Source organism: Perognathus longimembris, chromosome 24 (genome assembly GCF_023159225.1).
Source record: "Perognathus longimembris pacificus isolate PPM17 chromosome 24, ASM2315922v1, whole genome shotgun sequence".
In the NCBI taxonomy this organism is placed as follows: domain Eukaryota; kingdom Metazoa; phylum Chordata; class Mammalia; order Rodentia; family Heteromyidae; genus Perognathus; species Perognathus longimembris.
In genome coordinates, this window is record NC_063184.1 from 21,453,005 (window position 1) to 21,475,091 (window position 22,087).

The following is a 22,087-nucleotide window of genomic DNA, read 5'->3' on the forward strand; positions in this document are numbered from 1 at the left end:
TAGTTAGATTGACAAGTATAATTTTCCTGTTATATATGCTGACACAGTATAAGGAAAGATTGCAGAGAGGCATGCTGGGATTAAAAATTTGGTATGGATAATCTAGAAAATACCACCCAAATCCTCCCACAGATAACAATAATAGACGTAACTGTGACATGAAAGTCTCTTTATCAAAAGGAAATTATTAATCAACTGAAATAAGAACATGTTATGTTTTCAGAACATTTTAAAGAAATCAGAACATTAACCAATCATAGAAAAATGAGGGGGAAAAAGAGAATTTTAGAAAAAGAATACAATGGGTATTAACTTCTAAAGAAGAAAAAGAGTTTAGTTACACAACATTTAACCCTACTCCAGTCTTTGTCATGTTATAGGACTTCTAAAGAGAATACTTAATATTGGTAGACAAAGGGACAAAAATAAACAATAAGGTACATGGAGAAATTATCCTCTATTAAATAGTGAAAAGTGCAATAACAGAAACAAATTCATGCTATCCGGGCAAGTTCTGCATCCTTTTATTTTTCCCCCATAAAATTAAACCATCATCATCTAATACAGAGAGGCAGGCTCCGTGACTCATACCTATAATCCTAGGTCATAGTGAGACAGGTAAGGGGATTTCACATAGAAGCCACCTAGGAAAAATGTTAGTAAGATCCTATCTCAAAGAACAAGCCAGAGCAGTAATCATAGCTATAATCCTAGCTACCCAGATGGCAGAGATAGGGCCCAAAGTTGGACCCAGGCAAAACATTAAGACCCTATCTGAAAAAAAAAGAAAGAAAATCTAAAATCTAAAGGGGGGTAGCATGTACATCAATAGATCAATCGTAGAGTGCTTGCTTCGCAAGTACAAACTCCGATACCAACAAAATAAATAAATAAAAACAAAAATTCAGTAACAAACATGAAAATAAACCTGGTTTCTGAACAAAATATTTTCAACAACTCCTTCCAAATTCTTAGAAAATACTTCTAAGAAGGTAATACATATTATCGCAGACTCATATCCTAATGACCCAAATTACTTGTCATCACCAAATAAAATGTTTATCAGTAAGAACGTGAAAATGTATACAAAGTGTCATTTTTTTTTGTAAGTTGTGGTGCTTAAACTCGGGGTCTGGGCACTGTCCCTGAGCCTTTTTGTGCTCAAGGCTAGAGCTCTACCACTTAAGCCATAGCACCGCTACCAGTTTTTGAGTGGATAATTGGAGCTAAGAGTCTCTTGGGACTTTTTTTCCCCAGGCTGGCTTCAAACCGTAATCCTCAAATCACAGCCTCATGAGTACCTAGGATTACAGGTGTGGGCCACTGATGCCTAGCAATTATCTTATTTTTGAAGCATCAGTTTCATACAAGGAATTATAAAATCTTAAGAACTGAAACATTGGGAAAGGACTTAAAAATTAGGAACACTCACTTTGATCTCTGGAATTCAACAAAAATCACCTGAAGGGAAGAGATACAAAGATAAAAGAGTCAATGGTGGCTTGCAGTAAAGGGACAAATGCCATCCTAACTAAATTCCTGAATCCAGACTAAGGTGTGTCGGTCAAGTACAGAATCACAGATCCAGAAGGCCCAAAATTGGATTGGCTAACCCCACTTTAAGTGACCAATCTGCTGTTCTAAAATGAATTATAACCCATCCCTGGCTCTCTCTCAATTCTCTGATCTTTTCAACCTGAGTGAGAACAAAGGTGAACAGCTAAAAGAACAATGCTAAACACACTGAGACATACTCTTCTACCTCATCCATTACTACAATGAGAAATCACAGAAGAATTATTATTTGATCTGAGAAATGACAACACAAAAGAGAGCTGAGTTCTATGAGATTATGAAAGTTAAAATAAAAAATAATCAACTAGTCCTTCCTTATTATATGGCTCCCTAATAAAATTACCAGGGGTCACTCAATGACTTAAATGGCAGGTAAAATTAAAACAAATAAAAGGAAATACCCTTGACAAGCAGAACCAGCTTCCAGAATACACAAGGTCGCAGAATAGAGGTCATATGGTTAAACCCAGTAACGTGATTTTAAAATAAGCTAGGTCATTAGTGAAGCAGATATCTGATTATTTATGTTTGACTTAAATATGATTTTCCATAATGGAAAAATCATATTTTGGAATATAAGGAGTCAGCAAGGAAGCTTTCTATTGGTTACAAATTACACTACACCTAGTGTAGTGTTTGTGGAACTCGCAACATATTTTGACATACACATAGGATGTCTTCATCTTAAATATTATGTTTTCAACAGCAAAATTGCTGTCTTACTTGTATTGCCAAAATCTACTTGAAGTCTTGCTTCCTCTGCCCTCCCTTCCCCCGCCCCCAGCACTTGAGCTCTATGTAAAAATTCTAACCTGGTTATTTTGGAAAGTAAAAAAAAAATTATTTTAATCCAATAAACTGCCTCAGCTGGACTCTACCACCACAGGCCAATACACTCTATTGCATTTTGTTCTGAAAAGAAAAATCATACTCTACTTGAAATGAGGAGGTTTCTTTCTAGAGGAATCCTATGAAGCCAGGAAGCAGGCTCTGACAAGGAAACAAGGTCTTGGCAAGTTACGAACAAACCTGGAAAAAGGTACACTCAACTTCAGGACCATCCACTCCGGGCAGATGCTGGTCATGAAGCATTGTTTACACATAAGATAGAACATTTACTTAGAAGAGCTTCCAGATCAAAGACTCCCTTTAGAGTTTTTCATTGTATTTTCAGTACACTTCTGGATGATTCCTCTCAATAGTTAATATCAGCCATTTATCAAGCCATGCAATGAGGTATTCCTGACCATATTTCCTTCAAAATAATTAAAGCTTTTTTTAAATGTCATGTCTGATAAATCGATCAATTTCAAATGATTCTCTCTCCTTGCCTTGTGTTCTTCTCATATTAACAAATCACCTGAGCTATCAAATTACTGTAATTCACTAAAACATCATTACAGTTCATTTCAGATCTACTCAACCCCTCAACATATACCACACATCCAACATGTGCATCGAGTGGAAAGGGAGTATTGGTAAAGATGTAATAACTTTGCTCTCAAAACTCACTGCCAGTACTCTGTGAACACAAACTTGACGTAAGTGAAAAGCGAAGAGAGATTACATCATTTAAAGCTCACAATCTATTATCCCAATGATTTCAAATACCTTCTCCCTTTATCCATCATTCGTCTCAGAACGTGATCAACAACTCATCGCTTTCTACCTGTTCTTTATCACACATCTCCTGTATTCTAACAACAACTTCCATATGTTCTCACGGCCTCCTGCCTCCCAGTCAGATGCCCGCATCTCCCGTTGCCTCCAGGGACTCTGCCAATTCCTGGACCACAGGGTTGCATGTCAGTCATCACCCATTGGTAGCTAAGCAAGACTTGGCTGCATCCAACCTCCAACATTTGAGCATGATCTTAGAAGCAAAGGTTCCCGTGTGAGGCCCTGGCTCCTCCCGTGGGAATTCTTGGGGTATAAATTCCTTCATAATACAAAATGAGAAGAAATAACAAATGCGTGTGGTGTAAATTCCTTCATGTACAAAATGAGAAAGACAACGGATCCACCATGGTGGATATGGGAAACACAACGGCCTTTGTTTCCCTCTCTCTTTATATCATTTCATTTTAACCATTCATGTTAATTCTGAGTCTCACCTTTCTATCAAGCGTCCCTAATTTAGTACCCCAGAGACTTCTTACCTATACATGCTAAAGTATAAAGCCACTGAAGAATTCGGCAAATGGAACCAAGAGTGGTGGCTGGTTTTTTATATTTTTCAGCCATGATCCTAACTGGCAACTTCAAAACTGTAAGAAGCCTCAAGGGAGAAACTGGTCAATATAATCCATTCAGTCCTTTAAAAAAAAAAAAAAGAAGTGCCATAAAACTTATTTAAAAAAAATAACTCAGTTATCAGAGGAGGAGCTGGAGCTTTATGGTGAAATGAAGTGAAAAAGGCACTACTTTGGCAAGAAAACCACAAATAGGGAAGGAGCTAGAAATGGTCTCACTTAACATCTTCACAAATGATGTAGAAAAGGAAATGTAGATTAAATTTTCCAAGTCTGTAAAAGATAACTAAGTTTTTCCAGTATGATGAAATGCCAACCAGTGGGATCACCTACAAGATTTCCCAAACTTTACGAGTGACTGGGGAGAAAGACAAATAAGATTGAAATTGGAAAACTATAAGGTTACTGTATTTTCCGGATAATGAGCTTTAGTTATCATTAAAAGGGGGTTTAAACCTCACCTCTGGAATGCTTTCATTAATATGTTCCTGCAGCCCAGAAAGCCAACACAGGCACGAACATCATTTAAGCAGGAAAACATGGTTCTCACCTAAACAGCGGTATTTAAAACCAGAGCTCAATGGGAGAGTAATTACCTAGTGTGCACAGGCCAAGGTTTGGTCTCTAACAGCACAAAATAAAAGCAAGCGAACAACAATAATAAATAAATAAAAGTTCAATTTTACTAATATGCTCAGTGCAGCTGTGGTGAAATGTAACTGAGAACTCCAATATTGGCAGCTCAATGAAAGAAACGATCACCCTGCTTTCATAGAAGAAAGCCTAAGGAAAGTCCAGGTGGATAAGCTATGGTGATCAAATGGACAACAGGCAGGTATATAAAGAGAAACAATGAAGACCAGCTCTCATTCCATCTAGCAAGATGAAGGCTAAGCAGAAAGGAGATGGATGTAAAGAAACAGCACAGTGATTGACAGAAGAGTACAATGGGCAAATACACAATTAATTGCTGCCATACTGCAATCAGTATATCCACTGTGGTCGAGAAAGAAAACATAAAGCTAAGCAATGAAGCATTACTTCCATTACTTCCAAGAGTGGAACGGGTTAGTTTCATTAACTGGAGACCTGTGTGGTTTAGACTGAGAAAGGCTTAGATATTTGGAGGAGATAATTCTATTTTTCAAAAGTAAATCATGGAACACCAGTCTTACCCAGCCCTATCTCCTGAGAACACCACATAAAGAAAGAGCAGGACAAATCGACCTGGCACTTCCTGAATGTTCTCAACCATTTCTCATTTTAATTTCCATTGTCAGTCTATTTATGCTTTGCATTGTTTTTGACAGTCCATCATCTGTGGATTTAAACACTTTCCTCTCTCAAGCAAGACTGGATTACCCCTTTCACACACTTAAATTTTCAAGATGACATCAAGTCCATTTGGGTTACATAAATATTTAATACTTCTTATTTGTAAGAAAGGCATTATTCGCAAGATAAGAATGTAAAATATTATTGTTAAATTGCATTATATACCTTCCAGGTTTGGGAGACCTGTATCAAAAACAAAAGGAATTTATAGCTTCATGCTAAATCAGGGTGCATGTTAGAAAGTTTAAAGATGTTTAAAATGTGTAAACAATGTTTTCAAATCAAGTGCAATGTGAAAGAAATAGAAGGGAGAGGGGAGAAGTGGACAGGAAAGAGAATGCAAACACACATTTATGTATTCTAGAATTTAGGGGAAAGCTGCAATTCTAAAATTTAGACTGTGACACATAAAGCAAAGATTGTTTTAACTGATGAAGTTGGTTTTATCTTTAAACTGCGAAATCTGATGAATTCAAGAAATGCCAGCATAAATTATAATCCTTTACTAGTGTACAAGATACATCTCACACTATTGATCACAAGGGACACATTTTATAGCTGAAAAACTTGAAAGTTGAGTTTTTCAAAGCAATTATCAATTTCTTTCTGGCTTTGTAAAGCGACAGACTGCAACAGAACTGACAGGATATAAAAAGTATGGTGCATTAGTTTTTGATGGGACTAAAGTACTGAAACCCTGAAGGTAATTAGCTAAAAGAAGTTCTGAATTATCTCCCATTTTTACAAATATATATGTATATTTTTTAAAAGAAGTCCTTGTTGTTATTACTAAAGACACCAGATGTTGAACACCAATACTATATTTTTTGGAATAATTTAATTCATATAAATTTTGGATACTGCACAGAATGCAAAAATGATCAGGTTCAAGTAATTTTATGTTATAGAATCAAGAATTTCTTGTACTATCTAGATTTAAGGAGAAAGCCTACATTATCTCATAAATATGCACAATTACAAAGTAGGAAATGCCTAGTTATTTGTAGGCAACAAAAATCGCTAAGGTCAGATGACTGAAGCAAGGAGTGAATGGAGTCCACGGTGAATTACTAAGAAAAATATAATCAAACACAAATACTGCAGAATACAAAGATCATTTTCCAAATTGGTTCCAGAAACCGCTCCTAGGTAAATTTCCCTGGAAAACTAATTTAATTCAATTAAACCATGTAGTACGGTTTTCCTCTTCAGAGAGAGTTAACATATTGTCATTTGTTGCAGATGTTAAAGATAACCCTTTAACGGAGTGATCGATGGAATCCTGAGTGAAATGACAACTCAAAATGGTTGCAAAGGACTGCCCCACAGACACATGTAATGGCTCTAGCTGGTGAAATACACAAAGAAAACATCAGCCCCTATGTCTACAGCTTTTACCTTCTGTGCTGCTATAGAAATCCCGTATTATTTCTTATTACCTAAAGTTTCTTGAGACCATGTTTGTTCCCAGTATAGTATTACAACTCTGCCTCCAGCATGCCATGACAACAAACCATTTTCCCTTTAAACATTCCATAGCAGCTACCTGAAATGTACTTGGGGAATCATTGGGACTTTAATCTGCACGCCATGTCATGCTTCCCAACAACCTGGTCATGGTTTCTTTCCAATCCATCTGGCTGCGCTGGCTTCCCCACTGGCATGACTCATAAAATGAAGCAACCTGAGGTCACCCACTCCAGGTCTTTAAACATAACCACCAATTGCTGACCAGCTGGCTCCAATTTCTGAGAACACTCACAATGAGGGAGAGACTCACAGGAGATACCCAATCCTGTGTTCATGTATGTGGTCTCTGACTTCAGCATTCGGTAAGTAAAAAGGGAAGCTCTTTTGAAATGTAGATTACCAATCACAGGAAGGCCAGAAGGCTCTGTGTGTCTTGGAATGAGAATTATCATATAAATAAAGTCAAGAGAACAAGGGAGAAAACATGAAACAACATTATATCATGTTTAAATATTATGTATCCAAAATATTAATAATGATTCTTGGGGGGGTAGGGCAGTCCTGGGACTTGAGCTCAGGGCCTGGGTGCTGTTCCTGAGCCTCTTTGTGCGTAAGGCTAGCACTCTACCACTTGAGCCACTTCTGGCTTTTTCTGAGTAGTTTATTGGAGCTAAGAGTCGCCCAGACTTTTCTGCCCCAGAGCTGGCTTCGAATGACAATCCTTAGATCTCAGCCTCCTGAGTAGCTAGGATTATAGGCATGAGCCACCGGCACCTGGCTCATAGTGACGATTTCTGTGCATTAAGAGTAAGTCATTTCTCAACTCATTTCAATGAATATGTATCCTTCATATTTAATAAAAGAACAGTAACCTGGACACAATAGCTTGGGAGCCAACTGTGATCAGAGGATCACAGTTCAAGGCCAGGCTGAGCATAGAAGTTGGGGAGACTACATCTCAACCAATGACTGTGCAGAGTGGCACATTTCTGTGATCCACCTACAGGGAAAACGCAATGGCTGGGCACACTGGCTCATGCCGTCACCCTCGCCATCGCTGGGAAGCACAAATAGGAGAATCACAGTCCATGTACAACGTGAGAACCTACCTTAAAAATAATAAATGCAAAAGAGGAGCCAGACACATAGCCCAATGGTAAGAGTGCTTGCCCAGCAAGCCCAAAGCCTTGAGTTCAATTCCCAGTACTCCAGTGACACCCCCCTCCCAGCAAAATAAAAAGAAAGAAAGAATTCCCCTTCAGCTTTAAGAAGAAAATCAGAAACTGGGTTCCTCCTGTCTGACAGGTTTGAGAGCTGTGAGTCCTAGGAGGCATTGCTTTCTTTCAGGAGAAAATAGGTGAAAATGTTGTCAAGTATTGGTATTGATTTCTCCCTCAAAACATATTTACAAGTATATTAGGACAATGAAGTATACACATTAAAAACAAAAGATCTCAGAGTCAAATAACCCATTTGAGGATTATCAATATTTACAGAATCAATTTCCATAATAAAGTACATAATAAATGTACACACTACTTGCTCAGGAAAGTTTCCAGCTTAAAAGTACCTGGAATTCTCGGATTGAACCAATCTGCCGATCAGTTGCTTAGCAAGTATGTCCCTGGGTTTACTTGATGCCTTTCATTTTTTTATCACTTTATAAATACTAGTGTCATCTTCACACAACCCTAAGAGGTGGATGTCATGTCCTTCCATTGTAGAGACGATGAGGAAAAGACATAGGTTCAGTAACTTGCTCAAAGACCACAGCTAGCCAATGGCAAAGCCAAGATTCAACCCATGAGGTCAAACCTGGAAAGTCAAACCTGAGCCCTCAGCTAGGCAGGAGGCTATGCTAATGCCCAAGGCATCCCTCTTGGGCTGCACCCCTGGCATTCCAGAATTCTACCATTTCTTGGAACCCACTGGAAAAGTAAAGGCAATAAAATAAAACTACTGTTACATGTAACCCACAAGCAAGTCAACTAGCTCATTATTTCATCCCCAATTTTTCACTTCACATCTGATAAGGAATAAACAATTAGTCATGCTCCCCCCCCCGCCCAATTTCAGAATGCAATTATTAAACAACAACTTTAATTAAACTGCTCCCCTGCCTAATGTCATTTAGTCTTATTTATATCATTACTCAAAGGAGTGTGTGTGTGTGTGTGTGTGTGTGTGTGTGTGTGTGTGTGTGTGTGTTCCCACAGACTGGGGCTGGGAATGTGGCTTAGTGGTAGAGTGCTTGCCTAGCATGCATGAAGCCCTGGGTTCCGTTCCTCAGTACCAAATATACAGAAAAGGCTGGAAGTGGCGCTATGGCTCAAGTGGTAGTGTTAGCCTTGAGCAAAAGAAGCCAGGGACAGTGCTCAGGCCCTGAGTTCAAGCCCCAGGACTGGCAAGAAAAAAGGCAAAAAAAAAATACATAAACGATTACATTTTTAAAAGCCTGAGCCAATAAATTGATTGACAATAAAATATTTGCATAACAGCAACTCTGAAGGCCTTTACCATACAGGGGGAAAAATACTATCTGGTATGGGAAGCAGATGTGAAACAGAAGGGTTAGCAATGCAAGAACACTCTGAAGGGGGCGAGGATTTCAGAAGCTGAATCAACAGAAAACAAGATCGGACACAGCTCCTGACAGATGGAGGAGGCTTTACTTATGTGTAAAAAAAAAAAAAAAAACCAAAACAATTTAATAAGGTGTGGGCAAGACTGTAAAAAGACCCCAAGGGTAGTGCAGTAAATCAAAGTTAGTAACAGCGAAGGAATTATTCCAGAGACCAGAGGAATCCGGAAGGAGAGATTCCTACCAAGGCTCCCTGGAGAGAAGCAGAGACTGGAAGTGCAAGGACACAGGCAGCCCAATTGGTCCCAGAAGAAAAGGAGCAAATACCTTCACTTTCCATACCCCTCTATTCTGCTGCTGGCTTCCCCCAGTGAACCAAGTCATCTAGAAATCAGGTGGTTCATCCAGCTATCTCTCTGGGCAGAGAGCATGAGGTAGAAGGGTGCAGAACAGACCTGAGGCACTTAGAAGCTACCTGACCTAGAAGCCTGGGAGATCAGGCACAGAGTGCAAAACCAGGGTGAGGCAGAAAGGAAAAGCGCATAGATAGCAAGGGACACTTGATTAACTACAGACATAAAAATAAAATGATGCTAGTGTGTTAGGCAACGGAAAATAGCTTGATTCCAGGAAAAGAACAGATTAAGTTAGTAGCTCTATAGATGGTTGTAAGGTGTATTAGATAGAAGCCACTGGTTTCTATTCAGATTGAAAAGTTTTTAAAGTACCATCATTACAGACTTACTTTAGACTCATTCATCATGGAGTTAAGTAGTGACAGGTGTTTCTGTACTTGTTTAAATCCTTATCTGTCTAAATGCTATAAAAGTGGCTAAAACCTTTATCTCAAGCAGCCAAGCAAAAATATCATACAAAGATATATACATATTGGATTGTAGCTCTTTCCCTCCAGCCAATAAGTAAATATAATCTCCAGAAAATCCTTTCCAGACTTGCTACTTAATATCTTCTCATGCTTGACCTCAATGTGCAGCTATTGATTCATTGAAAAATACAAATGGTACACAGCTATGTACCAAAGGAGCTATGCAAAGGAATTACATGTCTCACAATGCACATTTCACAGTGACATCTTTGAAGAAGTGCCTGAAGTTTTCAAAGCTGATGGATAGAGAGAAAGAACCCCAGAACCTTGGAGGGGTTCAGCTTTGCTGTCTTTGCTCTGTAGCCACATCTACTCTGCCCAAAATGAAGTGAGAGATGCTAATTCAAGTTTCTTCCCTAATCTGGTTTTCAAAAGGAGCTACCCAATCCTGGGAACTCCTCACAATATTCCTAGTTCATAGTGCACCCTGAAGTCTGGCTTGTCTCTATAATACTTCTTTAATTTCTGCCCTCTTACCAAATGCAGCACAAAGAAATTGAAAATTATTTTCTTGGACAAAATCAGCATCTCCTAATTTTAATACTTTTTTGCAACCATATCCCCATTCCAAGCTCAAGTATGTTGGTTATGAAATTCGAGAACTGTAAAGAAGATTGGAGAAAATCAAGAAAAGTTGTCTTCCAATTTAAAGCTATGTTAATCTTTTATCAGACAAAAATTTATAGGAAAATATATGTAAAACATGTGGGTTTTCAGTTACTTTGGAAGTTAAACTGATTATATATGTGTGTATATATATATATTATACATATATATTATACCTATGTAACTAATGATGGGAGTTGGTGGTTTATGCCCGTAATTCTACCAACTCAGGAGTCTGAGATCTCTGGGTTCCAGTTTGAAGTCACCCCTGGTGGGAAAGTCCTTGAGATTCATATCTCCAATTAACTGGAAGTGGAGCTGTGGCTCAAGTGGTAGAATGCTAGCCTTGAGCAAAAAGCTCAGAATCAGTGCCCAGGCCCTGAGTTCAAGCCCCATGACTGGTATGCACATAAACACACACACACACACACACATACACACACACACACGGACCCTAAACCTTCCAATAGAGCCATTTTTGTGATCCAATCTTTTTTCCTTTTCTCTTTGCTTCCCTGCCACATATATACAGAGAGTAATAGAAAAGGAAATGTAAGTCCAGAAAGTTCAAGCTATTGCAGGGGAAGTCTCCTGCCCGAGATAACACAGAACCAGAACAATGTCTAGCACATAAGAAAAATCTAGAACCCCATCTCTTGAAAACGTATTAACCCCATGAATATGTATCTCACGCCATTATCAGTTCTTACAAATTGACAAAATTCATTTTTGGCTTTAACTGGTTGATACAAAAAGAAATCTTTATGGCTTAGATTATTCCTGTTAACTTTTAATCACAGACAGATGTACCCACTTCAACCGAGAGAAAGCAAGTGTAAGTCTAATGAAAATAACTATGGTGCCAGGAAAAATGCACCAGGACTCAATTCCACAGCCTTGTGGTTTCCCTATTTCTGAATTGCTCTTCAAACTCTTCTCATTTCTTCCTCTTTTATTATTATATGTGATGAGATGTTCTTTCAAACTCCTCATGCCTAAGTCTATAATCTGCTATTATTCTATGCTAACACATCCCTTGACTTACCGAGTCTACCAAGAATTGTATCACAATTAAGAGACAAATGAAAGAGAAAGGAATTCTTCAAGGATTTTCTGAGTGTCTATCATGGCAACCACTTTGCTTGGTACCTGAAATTCAGAGGAGCGGGGACACACTGTTTTAGCTCAAAAAGGAACAATCCAGGTAGCAAGGAAGTGGTTACATTGCAAAAAGATAGGCACTGAAAGAGATCCAGAAGCCTGAGAGACAGAGAGAAAGCAGGGACTTGCAAAAATTGGGGATAGGTTTAATTACACTGGAATGGGTAATGGCTGAATTTGCATATGGATGATAAGTATAAGTTGGGTGCTCAGGAGAGGAGTTATGGGGACATAGTTTTAGACAACTCAAGCCAACATTTATAGAATAAATACTTTATCAGGCCTCCTCATACAGTTTTCAAAGTTTATGAGGAAAAACGCAAGTCGATTTCCTTTTAATAAATATTATTTAATGATTGGAACATTTTGAGTCCCCTAGGCCCACACCATGGGGGTGGTAACACCTCCCTCAGCCCCAGGAACCTAACAGGGAGTTCAAGACAACCTGGGCTAAATGCTGGGCGGCAGCGGGCAGACAAAGTGACAGAGGCCCTATAAATAGTGATGATTCATTAACATGACATAAATCAAGATCTTAACTCACCAAAAACTAACATTTTGATTTAAAAATCACAAACCAGTGCCATTAATAGGCAGCAGCAGCCCCCAGCACATGAGTAATGAGATCATATCAACATCTATCACATGGCCAAAAGGAAAAGGTGGTTTTTCAAAATGGTAATTCAGATTGGACAAGTAACACACTGTATCAGGTTTTGTAGCCCTAGGCTATATTTTGCTAAAAACAACATCAACAAGAAATAAAAGAAAAAAACACAAAAACAAAGGTGCATTATGCAGAAGAAAACCATAAAAAATCAGAGCAATTAATTTCCCAGCTATGTTTTCTATTTTTTTAAAAAAGCCCTTTCTACTATGATTTGCTTACAACACATAAACTTTCTTTGCCTAGTACAATGATCTAAGTGTGTAACACTTGCATATTTCACTAAGATGTAATATCCTTGAAAACATCCTTATAATGAGTTTTCCAAAGAAATTATTGATCCCTGGCATGTCTCAAGTTTTAAAATTACTCGCAAATCCTTGTCCTGTTTTCTTTGCAGTTAGGAATAATTCTTCTTGATCACTAGAGTGTGAACAAGTATGAAAACACCAAGACAGAATATTGTCGTAAATACAAATGCAGAAGCTTAGCACAGGATCTTGCCCCAAACAAAAATTATAAAGTTATCACTGGGATGGTAATATATATTTTTCTTATATATATGTATATTTGTATATGTAAAATTATATTTTTCGTGTGTGTGTAAGAAAGTAGAGATTAGATTATTGGGCTTCCATTCTCTAGAGCAAGAGATGTCCACCAAGTGTTCATACTTTTCAGCTGACCCCTTTCTCATTCCTGGGGGAGTCGTGTGTGTGTGTGTGTGTGTGTGTGTGTGTGTGTGTGTGTGTGTGTGTCTTTCTAGAATTCCGGAACCTTCTCTCAGGTGGCTCTGCTTCACTGCACAGACGTCTGGAACGTTCTCTTTGTATGTGGGAGGCAAAGCAATGGCTCCCCTTGCACCTTTGTGGCTGCTGGGGCCCCGGCCCTCACCCTGGTGAGTTTGGAGCCCTAAGAACTCCGGGGGACGGTGGGCCGGAGAAAGCCCACCCACCGGGCGGCCCGCGGAGCCCCAGCCCCGCACAACTGCAGGAGGGGCTTCTGTGCCCCCAATCCCAACACCACCGGCCAGGGACAGATGGAAGTGGGGAGCGTGAGACGCACGGATGGACGGACAGACAGACCAGGGGTGGGCGCGGGGAGCCGGAGGAGGGGAAGCGGGCGGGCTGGTGGGACCAGGCGACAGAGGGAAGGCAGAGAGTGACACACTGAGAGAGGCAAAAGCTGGGCAGGGCAGGGCCGGGCCGGGAGAGAGGGAGACGGACGGACGGACGGACGGAGGGACGTGGGGACGAGCAGGCAGCGAGCGGAAAGACCGACGCCACCGGCTGAGCGAACGCGCCCAGTCCGCGCCAAGCCGCCGCTCTCCCCTCTCCCTGCCCGCCCCGTGCGCCCCAGGCTTCGCACACAGGTGCCTTCCGGGTCCCGCTCCCCGGGGCCCCCGGGGCCCCCCGCCCCCGAACCTCCGCTGCAGGGCTCCCCGATTCCCCGCAGCCCCGGCCCGCGCCCTCCCAGCGCGTGCGGGTGCCCCGTTCCCCGCCTGGGCGCGCGTCCCTCTTTCTCCGCGCTGAGAAGCACGTGTCGCTCCGAGCCTGCGGCTGCTCCGCGGGCCGGGGACCCCCCCTCCCCAACTCCGGGACCGCAAGGCTTCGGGGACCCCCTGCACTCCCACACACGCATCACACATCCCAGGACTGGACTTTCGGCCCGTGCGCGCCCAAAGCACCGGACCCCGCCGTGCGCCCCCCCACCCGCCACCCCGCAAGCCCCATCGGTACTCACCCGCCGCTGCGCCCCAGCTCTTGCAGCCGCGCCGCCCCGCAGCGCCCCGCGCCTCCCTCCACTTGTGGCCGCCTTCGCCGCCGCCGCCGGGCCGCTGCGCCCTGCGCCCTGCGCCCTGCGCCCTGCGCCCGCTCGCTCGCTGGCGCCTCCGGCTGCTCCGCGCGCCCTCGCCAGCTCCCACTAGTGACCGCACCGCACACGGAGCCCAGGGGCCGCGCGCCGCCACTCCCGCCCGGTGCCCCGCGCCCCGAGACGGAGGCCGCGGTGCCCCCGCGGCGCGGCGCCCTTGGCTGCCCCCCCCACCCCACCCCGATCTCCAAGGGTGACGTCTCCCCCCGCCCCCCCAAACTTGTCAGCTTGGAGGAACAAAGATCTCCTTGCCTGTGCCGCCGCGCGGTCGGCCTGGAACGAAGGCGGAGGTTGGTGGGGGGCTCCCCAACAGGCAGTGCGCGGTCAATGGCAAGTTTTCGGGGGGCCTTGGACACTTTGTGAGGAGTTAAGGAAAGGCTGCTTACACACCTCGTTCCACAAAACAAGCGGCGGCGGCGTGCGGCGAGGCCCGCCTGCAGCTCCGGGGGGAGGGGGCGGGGGCGCCCCGGAGGCCCCCCGGGAGAATGAATGAGTTCCTTTGCACAGACACGCCGCGGAAAGGGGCGAGAAAGGGAACATCTTTCCCCCGGTGTGTGTGCGTCTGCACCGTTCCCTTTGGAAGGAAAGGCATTTCCACTCCTCACTTGCTGCTCTTAAGTTTTGTTCTGGAGTTTTTTGTTCCATGATGTTGTGGTGGTGTTTGCCTCCTTGCTTGTTTGTACCAGTACCGGGGCTTGAACTCAAGGCCTCCGGCTTCCTTGCCCTGGACTTTTCACTACAGGCTCCCACTCGAGCCACTTTTTTCCTCTTTTTTTTTTTTTTTTTTTTCCTTTTCTGGCTAATTAGAGAGAAGAGTCTCATAGACTTTGTTGCCCAGGCTGGCTTTGAACCGTGATTCTCAGATCTTAGCCTCCTGAGTAGCTAGGATTCCAGGTGAGAGTCGCCGGCAAGGTTGAAACACTCCAAGGGGTAGATATAAAATAAGGTAATCCCCAATCGCAGGAGGCTAGCGAGACCAGGTAATCCCTTCAAAAGTCAACTATTTTACCAAGTGTATTCCGCACAAAGTCCAAATATGTCGACAGCTTTAAGCTTCCTTTCACGCAGCACTATTTATTTCTTCCTTTTGTAACTTTTTTTCAATCTTCCCAACATACTCACAAGTTACTCCCAGTAAGTGTCTGATTCAAGTACATGTTTTAACATAACATTGATTGAATTGCAAAAAAAAGTTGTAAAAAGGTGGTTATGATTGCATATGTCCACCCAAATATCCAGTGCTAAGTAAGTATCTAAAGATCAGTCACCCCTTCCAACATTCTCTTCAAGTAATTTTTTTTTTTTTTGGCCAGTCCTGGGCCTTGGACTCAGGGCCTGAGCACTGTCCCTGGCTTCTTCCCACTCAAGGCTAGCACTCTGCCACTTGAGCCACAGTGCTGCTTCTGGCCGTATTTTCTGTATATGTGGTGCTGGGGAATTGAACCTAGGGCCTTGTGTATCCGAGGCAGGCACTCTTGCCACTAGGCTATATCCCCAGCCCTCAAGTAACTCTTAATTCACCCTGAAGGAGCTTTCTTCCACTCCCTCATCTTTCAATCGCTTATCTATTCAATTCTTATCAGCTGTTTTCCTTTTTTGTTTTGTCTTATGATACTTGGGCTTGAACTCGGGGCCAGGCCAATATTCTCCCACTTAAGCCATGCCCAGGGCTCCCTCCCCCACTCCACCCCCTCACCCCTTCACCCCCTTCTCCATACCTCCACCCCCCCCCCAGCAACTTGGTTTATTTCAATTGTTTTATTCCTACTGAATCTTTTTATGTTAGATGTTAAATAAAATCTTTTCACTTATCTAGGGGAACAAAGGAACAATTGATTATAAATAAAATACATCGCAGGTGACGTTGCTGACATGTTTTTCCATTTAGACACCCACTGGGACCGCAGGAAACTGCCCCACAGTATGTCTGCAATATGGCTGAAGCCAGACTGAAAGAAGAAAGATGTTTGGCAGAAAGTTTTCTCAAGAAGTGAAATCAGTCCTTAGCACCATCTCATGCCCCTTCTTCAACAGCCCTTCTAGTCCCAAGAATTCCAAGGTGCATATCACCCACTTTCCCTCTCCCCCTCAGCCATCCCCCATTTCCTACCCCTTCTCCATTTCAAAACTGAACTGAAAACACCCTAATAACCTTACTCCTGGGCCTCCAATCAAATTCCCCACCGTTTCCATTCTCTGACATTAACAAGGTTAAAAGACAAAAGAAATCGGATTGATTCCTCCTTCTGTGTCAGAGAGGAATAACCGCTCATTTGACAGATGCACATTTGCCCCTGAGAGTTTCTCCTGTCATAAACTGCAGGGAAATAAATTGGACATTGTAGGAGAAGATATTTTTAGATCCAAATCTCATGGGGGACATTTTTAAGCAGGTCCTGAAGGATCTTTAGATACCAAAGGGAGCTAAAACACAGAGCATGCATTCCAAGGGGACAGCATGAACACGTGTAGCATGCATGATTAGCGAACAGCTGGCCGCTACAGGATGGGGAGAAGGTGGCAGGGATGGTCTCTTAAGCTAAGCAGGTGTTCAGAAATGACCTCTCGCGACATGCTAAGATGGAGTCTTCTTTTTTACATGAAAGTGAATTATTGGAGATACGTAAGCCAGGAAGTTAGAGCATAGATTGTGTTGTTGTTTTTTTATGAGATCATTTTAGAGGTTCCTGGGAAAGGATAAATGGAAACACAAAATTAAAAGAGTTAAGGGAAGAATGAAGAAGAACCAAGGCAAGAGCAGAACTGCAAAATTACCAGCAAACTTGAAAGAGGCTGCAGATTGAGGTGGTGGGGGACCCTTGCCCTGCTTTGCAGCCTAAATGGGTGGATCTTCTAAAGGCAGCAGGGCGGAGGGAGACAGAGTCTTCCTTTGGTGGCATGGTAAATTTTAGCCAAGGCATAATTTAAGAGAAAAAAAAAACTGGCAGTGCACTGGTAGCTCACACCTATAATCCTAGCTATTCAGGAGGCTGAGATCTGAGGATCGTGGTTCAAAGCCAGCCCAGCCCAGGGAAGGAAGCCCAGGAGACTCCAGCTAACCACCAGAAAACCAGACGTGATAGAAAGGTAGCCTCTTGATGTCATTTACAGGAAAATGGATGGACCTAGAACAAATCCTGTTTAGTGAGGTAAGCCAAGCTCAGAGATACAAATGGATCATGTTTTCTCTCATATGTAGAAGTTAGACCTAAAACACTCTAGGACATGATAAATTATACAGGTGTCTAGGCACTCACACACAGTGAGACCACAAGAGGAGACTCTTAGGAGAGGAACACAAAGGCACAATGCCTATGTGCGTGTGATCATATTAAATAATACTTATCAAAATGAACCTGTGGGAAATGGAAATGAAGTTATTTTTTTCTTCATGCTGTTTTGTTGTTGTTTTTTTTTGTCTTGTTAATTCATTTGTCTTCAGCAGGGTATGGAGGAGCACAGACATGGAGGGACAAAGGGTAAACAAATGCAGCAGTGATATTCACCAGACACTATGTTGAAAATGAACTTCCGGTAGGGAATGGGAGGGAAAAACTGGGAGAAAGTGAGGAAAGGGGTGACATTGTCCAAAAAGAAAAGTACTCTTTACCTCACTTAAGTAATGGTCACCTTCTTTATAAAAACTATATATATATATATATATACATATATATGTATATGTATATAATTTTGCTTCCAATAATACAAAAAACAAACCAGGTCATCATAAGCAACATATTTGAAGACATATTTCTTACTAAGAAACGCCTTTGCCCAGACACAGTAGAATCTACTTGGGGGATTCATATGCAGAGAAATTGGGCAGACCAAGGGCGGAAAGTGACCTAGAAAACACACACCTATGCTCCGCTTCCCCTTCTTCATCATTGAATTCTTCCTCCCACCACGCTCCCTTTCCATTTCCCACTCCTCTCTAAACTATAAAGATGGTGTGCCATTCGTGTTTTATTGTAGATCAAAGCGTGTAATGTTAGCTGACAGCCTAGAGTGAGTGCTTCTAAATGATTCCTCTCTCAGATGAAAAGCCTGAGCCTTTTGCAGTAGTTTGAGAGTCCGGTGAAAGAAATAATTCGGCAGAAGGAAGAGATCTTTCTATTGTCCCTCACATGGCTGTCTAATGATTGTCTAATGACAACTATGATTACAATGCATGCCCCAACTTTATATACACAAAATAAGAAGTTCAACTTGTAACAATTTTATTTAGAGTATTGAAGTCCTTAGTAATTTACCAATGTCCTTACTAATATAACAATGTTTAACTGTTGGTGACATGGGAGCTGCTGGAATAAATGCTAATTTTTAGTGAATGTATTGTTTATTATCTTTCAATCATTTTACAAAAAGGGTTCCAGTTGAACATTGTCAGTGTATGAATACAAGGCAGCTTGGTTGAGCTGGGCAATTAGAGCATGTTGCAGTCACAGTACTTGGTCATCACATTCACGATCCCACTAAGGCCTCGTTGGTGTGAAATATTGTTTTAGCTCCCTTTTACAAATAAGGAAGGGGGGGGGGGCTTGGAATATGGCCTAGTGGCAAGAGTGCTTGCCTCCTACACATGAAACTCTCGGTTTGATTCCCCAGCACCACATATATGGAAAACGGCCAGAAGGGGCGCTGTGGCTCAGGTGGCAGAGTGCTAGCCTTGAGCGGGAAGAAGCCAGGGACAGTGCTCAGGCCCTGAGTCCACGCCCCAGGACTGGCCAAAAAAAAAAAAAAACAAAACAAATAAGGAAAGGGTGGCATGGAGATGTTAGCTCGCATCTCAAGGCCAAGCTAGAATGGGGCAGAGGCAGAATTTGAGATCCAGACATTTGGGTGCAGCAGCTCAGTCTTTGGTTGATATAATAATTGTCACGGAGAGAGCGAGAACGTTTATAAGTATACAATGAATGGATAGAAAACAAGTTTACCTAAGGATGTTGCCTCTCACACAGCATAGAAGCTCAGTCCTAAGAAAGATGGGGTGATAGCCCTCCATATTTCATGACCCTAAGAGCAAGTAGACAAGAGGCAGAAGATGATGGTGCAGGGTTCTGTGAGGCAATGGGATCTATGGCGTTTAAATTCTCCCTCTCTAGGCCAGTATCTATGCTTCTTGGCTAGGCCCTCTGCCAAGTCGTGAGCTTCTTAAAGGCCCTACCCACTTTTTGTTTCTATGTCTGTTCTGGTGTTTTATGTATGTACCACTGTTTGCTAGCTAGCTGTTTGCTAGGTGTCTTTAGCTCAAGATGATGTTTTTGTGTGTTCCATATTAATTGCATCTCAAAGGCGGTGGCTCCCATCACAGAAGCCTTGAGCAGACTATGTTGAGATGGGGATGATCTGAGGAGTTGAAGGGCAGATTCAACAATCTCACTGCCAGGTGTGGAGGCTTATGCCTGTAATTTTAGCTACTCTGGAGGCTGAGATCTGAGGATCATGGTTTGAAGACAGCTCAGGTAGGAAAGTCTGTGAGACTGTTATTACCAATTTATCACCAAAAAGCCAGAAGTAGAATGGTGGCTCAAGTGGTAGGGTGCCAGCCTCGAGCAGAAAAAAGGAAAGGACATTGTCCAGGCCCTGAGTATCAAGAACCAGGACTAGAACACACACACACACACACACACACACACACACACACACACACACACACACACACACACACTACCTCATAAAGATCTCCCTACTTTATGATGGATGCTTAACATCCTCAAATGCTTACTTTTCCATAATGTCATGGGCATCACTGTGAATATCATCAATGTTATTCATACTTATGCACTTTATTTAAAAACACTAGTGTTAATCAGATAATAATTGGTATATTACTGATCATGTATTCTGGTGCCTAATATACCATTGATAGTCTCACAATTAAAATATTTGTCAAACCGGGCACCAATGGCTCATGCCTGTAATCCTACCTACTCTGGAAGCTGAGATCTGAGGATCTTGGCTCAAAGCCATCCTGAGGAGGAAAGTCCATGAGATTCTTATCTCTAATTAACCACCAGAAAGCTGGAAGTGGAGCTGTAGCTCAAAGTGTTGGCCTTAAGTGATAACATCTCAGGGGCAGAGTCCAGGCCCTGGGATCAAGATGACTGAAAAAAAAAATGTATCAAATGACACCTCATATTCCAAAACTTCTCTGTGTTCCATATACTTTTTTCTTTTAGACCTGTAACAAATTAATCTTGTCTTCTAGGTAAGCTAAATTATATTTAAAAAATAAAATTCCTCCGTTTAAAGAAAAACAGGCCACAAATGATGAAAAATACCTGAAGTGGAAATGCTAAAAAGATTTTCCTTTCTTTTGGTGTCAGCATTTTTCAATTTTTCTCAGCCAGAGTGATATAAAATTCACCGATTTATGCACAGTCAACTTACTCCAAGCCGCTGGTATAAATTAATCCCTCTGAAGTCATATAATGTCAAGGCAATATTATCCTTTTAGGAACCTTTTAAAATTTTCTAAAATCCAATCATCCTTTTCTTTTTCTTTTCTGAATCATCATGATTTGTACTCCTACATAGTTCCTAAAATTGGAGAATTAGGAAAAAATGTGTAAAAAAACTTATAAAAAAAAAAAAGTATTTCTTACATCTGTTTCTTCTGAGTCTCATGTTCCTGATGACTTTTTTCCTTCTGACATGATTGCCAGCCTTGGAACTTTCCCGCGTTTTCTCTGACTCACGGTGTATTTACTGTGGGTCCTCAGAAAGCCCCATATAGCAACCATTTCCTCCCGTACTAGAATAAAAGCAGAGGCTAGACCACAACAACACATGGAGACTAGTTCACTGATTAACTACCTGAAAGGTAGGATAGATATTTTTAATCCTACTGAAAAAACTATCTTTCCATCCTACTTGACTACGTTAATGAAATTATTTGACACTAGAAAAGAGCTCTAACCTCTGTCTCAGATTGTGTTATATATAAACTCAAAGTCTTTAGCACAGTGTCAGCATTTAAAAAATAATATCAAGCATGTGGTGTGGTGTCTCAAAGTGGTAGAGGGATAACCTTGTACAAAGAAAGTTCAGGAATATTCTCTGGGCTCTAAGTTCAGGCCCCACAACCAGCAAAACTACAGTAGTAATAAGAATAGTAATTTGAGTCAAGCACCAGTGGCACAAACCTGTAATCCAAGCTATTTGGGAGGCTGACATTGGAAGGACTGTAAATCATAGCCAAGCCGGGCATACACAAAAGACCCTTCCTCAACCAATGGCCAGGCATGGTGACACACACCTGCCATCCCAGCTACAATGGGAAGCCTCACAGATGAATCTCCATCTGTGTGAGTGCTCAAACAGGAAGGAAGAACTAATCTCAAAATAACCAGTCCAAAAAACAGGCTGAAGGTGTCATTCAGTGATAAAGCAACTTCATCATCATCATTATCAGATGTTGGATATAGCCACATTAACTATAAGAAGACAGTTTAAGAATTTCTTGTGAGTGTCCTAATTATGATACTGTCACAACACATCAGGATGATATACCATGAATGGATTCATATTACAACATTGAAAGCTACATAGATTTCCATGCCATAAAATGATGTCCAGGACACATTACAAAATAAAGCCATAGTTCTCCTTGGCAATATTCAGAAGGTTCAAGCAACTATTCATGAACTGGAACACAGGAGAATGAGAGTTGAAGAAGG

At 41.9% G+C, this 22,087-nt stretch overlaps 1 protein-coding gene across 1 annotated transcript in view; it reads right to left on the reverse strand.

Moving 5' to 3' along the window:
* Bmpr1b (bone morphogenetic protein receptor type 1B) overlaps positions 1-14,313 on the reverse strand; it is a 277,367-nt gene extending 263,054 nt beyond the window's left edge. The window contains exon 1 of the mRNA XM_048333724.1: positions 14,277-14,313. The gene's annotated coding sequence lies outside the window, so the exon portion shown is untranslated. The remainder of the gene's footprint in view (positions 1-14,276) is intronic.
* Between the last annotated feature and the right edge of the window lie 7,774 nt (positions 14,314-22,087).